The sequence below is a fragment of the Schistocerca piceifrons genome, chromosome 1 (genome assembly GCF_021461385.2).
Source record: "Schistocerca piceifrons isolate TAMUIC-IGC-003096 chromosome 1, iqSchPice1.1, whole genome shotgun sequence".
Classification (NCBI taxonomy): Eukaryota; Metazoa; Arthropoda; class Insecta; order Orthoptera; family Acrididae; genus Schistocerca; species Schistocerca piceifrons.
The window spans coordinates 371,222,749-371,230,636 of record NC_060138.1 but is presented as its reverse complement, the minus strand read 5'-3'; the positions used below and the strand labels follow the sequence as shown (position 1 = coordinate 371,230,636).

Genomic DNA, 7,888 nt, shown 5'->3' with positions numbered 1-7,888 from the left:
TTATCATAAGCTTTCTTGAAATCCACGAACGTGAGTACGACATTTTTGCTTCTCTGTTTTTGATACGCTGTTACCAGTTTCAGATTCAAACTTGGGTCTTCGCATAACCTCCCCTCTCTGAAGCCTCCTTGGTAGACACTAAATTCTGGATTTGGTTGTTTCTCCACTCTGTTCAGCAATGCTTTTGAGAATATCTTATAGGTCACGGGTATTAACGATATTCCTCTGTAATTCCCAGGCTCCGAATTTCTCCTTCTTTTTCTTTTTTCTTTTTTGCAGAAGTTCAAAGTATTCGTGATCCCAACGTCTTTTACATTTGCTGATTCTGAGTCGGGATTTGGTTATTTGTCGTTGTAGTTGAATGTTTCAGATAGTAATTTTCAGTTGAGGAGCTGATCAAATTACTTTGAGAAGAAGCATCCTGATAGATTGAAACTGTGTGCCGGACTGAGATTCGAACACGGGACCTTTGTCTTTCGCGGGCAAGTGCTCTACCAAATGAGCTACCCAAGCACTACTCACGACCCGTCCTCACAGCTTCAATTCTGCCGGTACCTCGCCTCCTACCTTCCAAACTTCACAGGAGCTGTGAGGTCGGGTTGTCAGTCGTGACTGGGTAGCTCAGTTGGTAGAGCACTTGCCCGGGAAAGGCAAAGGTCCCGAGTTCGAGTCTCGGTCCGGCACACAGTTTTAATCTGTCAGGAAGTTTCGTATCAAAGGACAACCGCTGCAGAGTGAAAATCTTATTCTACTTTGACGAGCTCTGACACTTTTCCATACCTTTCATTCTTTGCTCTTAAAGCTGAGGTTTTAGGGATCAAATCTACAGCAATTAAGTTAGTCATGGATGTTCTATAAAAGTCTAGTGTATATTTGGTTTGGGAGTCGTCTTCTGTTTGTATCGAGCGTTTTTTGTCATATTTTCTCTTGAGATTTCTGGTAGGTTTGGCGGTGTTTTTTCTTACTTCTTGGAAGTATTTTAGATTTGTTGACGTTTTCTGAGGTCACCAGTTAACCAACGGTTACCGACGCTCTTCGACTTCCTTATCTCCTTCTGCCGATCATATGATCTATATTGGGAGTAATACTTTATATTCGTTACGTTATAGCACTGAAGAGGAACTGAGACACAATTAATAAACTTGTTTGCTCATCAGAGATTCACGGGCCATAAAAACTACGATAAAAAATGATTAGCTGAAATCCCGTACAATTTCAGAGGTAACAGTAGTTAAGCAGACAATGTGCGCTTCTGCTCTAATGTTGACTGTACGTAATACTGTTTTCTGTTCAGGGTGTAATCGTTATTTGTACAGTTATATAACTGAAAAATAAAACATAAAATACTTGTTGTCTCTAACAAAACGTGTTGTTCCGCACAAAATTGACTGACCAATTTCTAATGTGGCAATAAAATTTCTGATTATGCCAATAAATCATTTTAGTGAATGTTAATTAAACAGTGACTTATGCTACGAGTAGATTGATATACTGCAGTGTATATGTTGTAAATACATGTTAAATGTTGAGTTGTTTCCATAATATTTAGGCGTTTTGTGTACAATGTATTGCAGAAGGAAGTTAAAACACCATCAGATTGATGACAATCAGAAAGTAAACGTTGTCAAATCAAAGATCGGACCGCTAGACGAAATTTTCAGCTGAATATTAGGTCCTTTCGTTGTGCAACTAAGGTCAGATACGTCACTCGCAAGAAAATACCATTACGGACATTTGACTGCAAACGCTTTAGCTCTTCACACTAAATTAATATAAGTTCCGGAAACGCACAACAAACAAGTAAAAGAGTGTCAGTTAATACAAAATTTTTAGTGTAAAAGGTTATACACAATTTACAACAGTTTTTTAAAAGGTAAAGTGAAATGAAATAGTTATTTTTAAGAAAACATGAAGTTTGAAAATTGTATAGTTGACATTTGGATGTAGATACAGACCTCTAAACGAATCCGTGAAAAAACAGGATGCTATTCTTAGGATCTCCCGTCTCTCCTTGGTTAATCCAACCTGATAATCGGTCGAACGAGTATTCCCTAAGATATTTCCTTCTTTTGGAGACATGCTAAGGATACAGTTGCACTACATACATGTGCAAAATTTATTACTTAGCAAAGAACAACACGGCTTGACATGACTGAAATATGATAACCTCATGGAGCTCGTCACACAATGTAATTGTTAAACAACAACATACCTAAACGGTGGTTGGCGCAGACGTATTATGTAGGATTATACTGCAGTGAAAGTGTACTCACTCAGCGCACTGTCCTTCCAGACTAAAATTTACAGTGACTTTTCTAAATAAATTTCAGTTTGGGAGTTATTAAACATCCATACACTTCCGTCTGTATTTATACGTTTCGTCAAATGGACCAAGTAACTTATCTCTACATCGTCAAGAGCTAGCTGCCAATACTTTCACCAAGTTCATATTTAGTCGACATCCGAGTAAACGTAACAACAAACTTCGACATAGATGAATTTGTCGTCTGAAAAATGTCACGGGTTGCTTCTAATATTTGCTGCTAATACAACTTGACCAGTAATCAAATCATATCACTTCCGTCCCTGTAGGAGAATTCCCATCCTGGACAACGTGTTGTCCTGCTCGTCATGTTCTCAGACTACACTCAAACGTCTCTGGATATCCTGTCCTATTTTTTAAAAGTATTTGTCGACGTTTTATTGAATTAAAGGCTGGATTTATGAAAAGTACTTCTGACATACTATACTACCTAAATTTATATATAATAAAATCGGTTAGAAATATCGCAGAGAAATACTCACATGCAGAACTTTTCATTTTTTGTTTCACCGTATCGTATATGCTGTGTGCGCCAGGGCACTGTCGTCTACGGTATGAGCCCCAGTCCTCAGACGCTATACATGCATGCGAAACAAACTTCTCCGGATCTCATATCGACGGCGAGTCGTATAGCAATAACCGTTTTTGAAAGCTAGGCTGACTGTAAAGGATATCTTTTATTATTCCGTCTGGCGCGAATATGGCACGCCGAAGGGTATGGGTAACGGACCCATCGCCTGCGGAAATATTACAATCGGGAGGAATTTGCGACTGAATATTCCGGTCAGCGCTCTCCGAATACGGCGTAGAGCGGCGCGTTCTTTCTTCTTGGTTCTTTCTCTTCTTTCTGATCCTTATCTTTCTCTATCCCACTTCATATTCACTCGTTCTTTTTTCATTTCTTGTTTGCGGTTTTGTTCGAGTTTCATGGCCTCGCATTCTTATTAGTTCCGAATTCTTGTTTTTTTTTCTAACGAGAAAAACCAACAAACATCAGTAATCGTTCCCACCTAGAACAGTAGTTTTTAGTGCCATATTCCACATAAGACTGAAGCGCAATATAGTTTCCTGTCATGCACCTGAATATTAACAATTCCTCTTGGGGAAACTGCCTTGCTCATATCAAACTTTGTTTTTAGATCTTCTTGATCAGTTCTGTGTTGGTCTATAGCCATCATTGCTCTTCAAGCTAATTTTTTACCTATCTCACAAGTGGTTATTCGTAATTATTTTGCATTATACTTGGAGATTGTGCATATTCCATAGGATGTTGGTTAGTTAACGTGATTGGTGGTTAAAACCCACTCCTAAATGGACAAGAAGCACTATAAAGCACGTTTCATGTTGTTCTGTACCCAACATGTAATGCTATGTGTGCTTATACTAAATACAGTAAAGGAAGTGAAAATTTTACGTGTCGTATTTCATGTGATTTCGAAACCTTTTATTGGGGACTAAGCATTTTAAATCACGTTACCGGCACATTTCTGACAGTTTGTCGTCTGAAGATGTTCGTATAGAATGAAACCTATTGGAGCTTAATAAGTGTATCTAAAATAACAGCTGAGAGGATTTTCTTAGTATTCAAATTAACCAGCTGAGGATGCACAATATCTCCAAGGTTGTTTACTTTTATAGAATAAATTTAATATGAAATAAATTTAAGCAACACATTTTATGGACGCTCTGTTAGGTTGGTGACGTAGTGCAGAGTTCCCTTTTATTATTTTTCGCCCCGTTTTTGTGTCGGTGACTGCAGAATGGTCAAGAATTTATTACGATGCATTTAAAAAAAAAGAAGAAGGTTCCCCAAATTAATTAAGAATGCAGGAGCGGTATCGGCCAAGGTTGTTTCTCAATGCGCCATAATAGTAGTTTTTCAGTTTCGCCATTGCGTTCCAACGTAGTAAAGGAACGTGGAAGCGTCTATAATGCATCTTCGTCCCGCTAAAAGTAAACTGAACGAAAATGCCGCAAAGCAGGCCTTACCTTCACTTTTTCGGTAGTTCACAATAACTCATCATTTGTCGCTTTTTTTCGTTTTGAACCATAAATCTTCTGAGTGACAGTTTTTACCCTCTACAACTGCATCTATTACCGCGCAAGTATTTTTCTGATGTTTTCTGTACGTTCCTTTCCTCGTCCATTCTGCGGAGAAACTCCTCATTCCCTACGAGTCCACCCAATTTTCGACATTTGTCTGTAGCTCCACATATCAAACACTTCAATTCTCTTCTGTTCAGTTTCCCACAGTCCGTGTTTCATTACTATACAGTGTTGTGCTTCAGACGTACATTCTCAGAAATTTCTTACTCAAATTATTGCCTGTATCTGATACAGCTGATTTCTGTTGTCCAGGTATGCCCTTTTTTCCTGCACTAGTTTGTCTTTGCCTCCCTGCTCTGCTCCCCTTGGATTATTTTGCTGTCTAGGTAGCAGAATTCCTTAACTTCCGCTGCTTTGTGCTAACCAATGTTAATGTTAAGCTTCTCGTTGTTCTCATTTCTGATATTTCTCATTACTTTCGTCTTTCTTCGATTTATTCACAATCCATATTTTGCAGTCATTAGACTGTTCATTCCATTCAACATATCCTGCATTATTTTCACAGAGGGTAACAATGTCATCAGCGAATCTTATAACTGGTATCCTTTCACCTTGAATTTTAATTCCACTCTTGAACCTTTGTTGTATTTCCTCCATTGCTTCTTCGATGTACAGACTGAACAGTATGAATCAAAGACTACATCCCTTTTTAACCCGAGCATTCCATTCTTGGGCTTTCACTCTTATTGTTCCCTTTTGCTTCTTGTACATATTATGTATCAGTCGTCTCATCCTACAGCTTATCCCTATTTTTCACAGAATTTAGAACATCTTACACTGTAGAACGCTTTCTCCAGGTCAACAAATCCTATAAGTGTGTCTTGATTTTTCTTCACTCTTGCTTCCACTATCAACGTCAGAACTGCTGCCATGGTGGCTTTACCTTTTCTAAAGCAAATGATTGTGATCCAACAAATTCTCAATGTTCTTTTCCATCCTTCAGGATATTATTCTTGTCAGAAGTTGGACACTTGAGCTGTTACGCTGATTGTGCTATTATTCTTCGGAAAAACATCATCCATACACAAGCGAGAATAGTCTCACTTCTCGACTTTTGCAATCTTGGGAACTGTGTTGATGATGTTTTTCCGAAAGTCTGATTATATATTGCCAGGCTCGTAGATTCTACATAGCAATGTGAAGAATCGTTTTGTTACCATTTCCCCAATGATTTTAGAAATCCCGATGGAATGTTGTCTGTCCCTTCTGCCTCATTTGATCTTATGTCTTCCAATGCTCTTTTTTAAATTCTGATTCTAATACTGGACCCCCTACGTCTTCCCTAAAAACGCTGTTTCCTCTTCTACCACATCATTAGGCAACTCCTTCCCCACATAGAGACCTTCAGTGCATTCTTTCCATATATCCAATCTCTTCTCTGTATTTAAGAGTGGAATTCCCACTCCACTTTTAATGTTACCGTCCTTGTTCATAACTTCACCTAGGGTGGTTTTGGCTCTCCTACATCCTGAGTCAGTTCTTACGACGATCCTTCCTTTTTCGATTACTTCACATTTTTCATATTACCATTTCATCTTAACTTCCATTCACTTCCTGTCTATTTCGTTTCTAAATATCTTGTATTTCTGTGTTCTTGAATTTCAGTGAACCTTTTTGTACTTTCTTCTTTCGTCGATCAGCGGCAGCGTTTCTTATGTTGCCCATAATTTCCAAGTAGTTACCTTCCTTGTACCTGTGCTTTTCTTACTAACTTCTGCGACTGCCTACTGCCTATTTTAGAGCTGCCCATTCCTCTTCAATTGAACTGCCCACTTAGCTAATCCACCATAAGGCACCGGAATAGGAGATGAAAATTTATAACTCGGCCCAAGGCGGAGATGCCAGGTGCTACGAGCAGCTGCGCTCGAGGCAGCTGCGAATGAGATCCGACTCAGCGAGTGAGAACTCCAGCCCTTGCGTCTCGCCCCGGTACCAGAGGTGTCCAGCCAAGCGAGACTTTCTGGCCCGCTGGGCTGCTCGGCAGCCGGGCTTTCTTCACACTCCAGCTTCCTCCTCCCCCCAGAAAAAAATCGTCCGCAATCAATGGCACGGCGTTAAAAAGAGGGGCAGGAGAGCTGTGAGCGTTAGTTCTCACTAACACACCCTTTGTGTTTCTCGTCAGGTGCAGAGCAGGGTCGAAGCAGTGTACTTTACTATCACTTTGATTTTGTGTTGTGTTACAAGTTGATGTAGATGAAAGTGGAGCTGCCACACAATCCCTTTAACAGCACAATGATTCAAGATGCTGAGACGAATAATATAGAGAAGGGTCGGACGGGAAATTGAGGATAAATTACATGACAGTTGTAGCGTTAGGGAGCGGGCAAGAAGTGGTAAGATTAAATGACTCATTTTACAAAGATTTTATTACACTCAGTTTAAATACAGTAAAGGAATTACGTAAAAACATACGACGGTTGCTTCAAACATATACAAAAAGAGACCAAAGACTTTGTTCAAAAACCATTGACCTTGACTTTCAAGCTATTTTCTATACAAGGTAGAATTTCGACACTCTATTCTGAAGTAGGTTAAGTTTTAAGAAAGTAAATGATTAAAAAATGTTATTCACAAAGTGCAACTTAATGCCACAGCGTGGAAAACTAATGGACCGTCAATACAACCTAAAATTCCCATAAAACTTAAAATATGTTTCTATAAAGCTAATCTTAGTTGACTGTAAATATTGTTACGTAAAATTTCTAGATTGTACAATGTTTGATGAAACCCTGAACGAGAAATAATACAACTACATGCTGTTCAGCTGTACCTAATTTAAATTTCCGCATTTCGGTTAGAACTAGATAATATATTCTTAGATTATCTCGCAATACTTTATACAACCTGTAACAAATATCAGCTTCTCGAAGTCTAATCTTAGAGATTAAAGATAATATTAAGAATAAGGCCTGCCACAAATAGAAAATAGTCAATGATCGAATTACGTGATTACGAGTAAGGAATTCGTAAGAGAGTAAATGAAGTTAACAACAAATTACTGAACTCACGCAGAGGGTCTCGTATTCCGCCATTAATAGTACGAGAGCCAGCCTCAGTCAAAATGGCCACTTCGTATAGCTCAGGTTGAATTTGGAAAATTTTAAACAAAGAGAATCAAGTAGACAATAAATTCCTGTAACATAAAGCGATTATTACAGCCAATGAACCATATACAAAAATATGCAAGGTATATCACAACTTTACTTATCCGTACTTCTGTATTCACAATTGTTTACTTTACACTAGAACAACAAATAACGTGACTGGTAGCCAGGTTGCTATAAGGTTAAGCACTATTTACAACACCGCAAATTATGTAGATAGTTAATGAGCCTATCTCAGGAGTAGTAGGGAGTTGGGGGCCCCACCCCAATTTTAGTATCAAATTGATATGCAAATTAATTCAGTTGATCAATTAATTCCCCGCAATACCAACCACGCCCATTCCACCCCCGCCCA

General features: G+C 38.8%; 1 non-coding gene across 1 annotated transcript; it reads left to right on the top strand.

Moving 5' to 3' along the window:
- The first annotated feature begins 610 nt into the window (after positions 1-610).
- Positions 611-685, top strand: Trnas-gga. The gene has a single exon. It is a non-coding gene; the product is annotated as a tRNA-Ser (tRNA).
- The last annotated feature ends 7,203 nt before the right edge of the window (positions 686-7,888 follow it).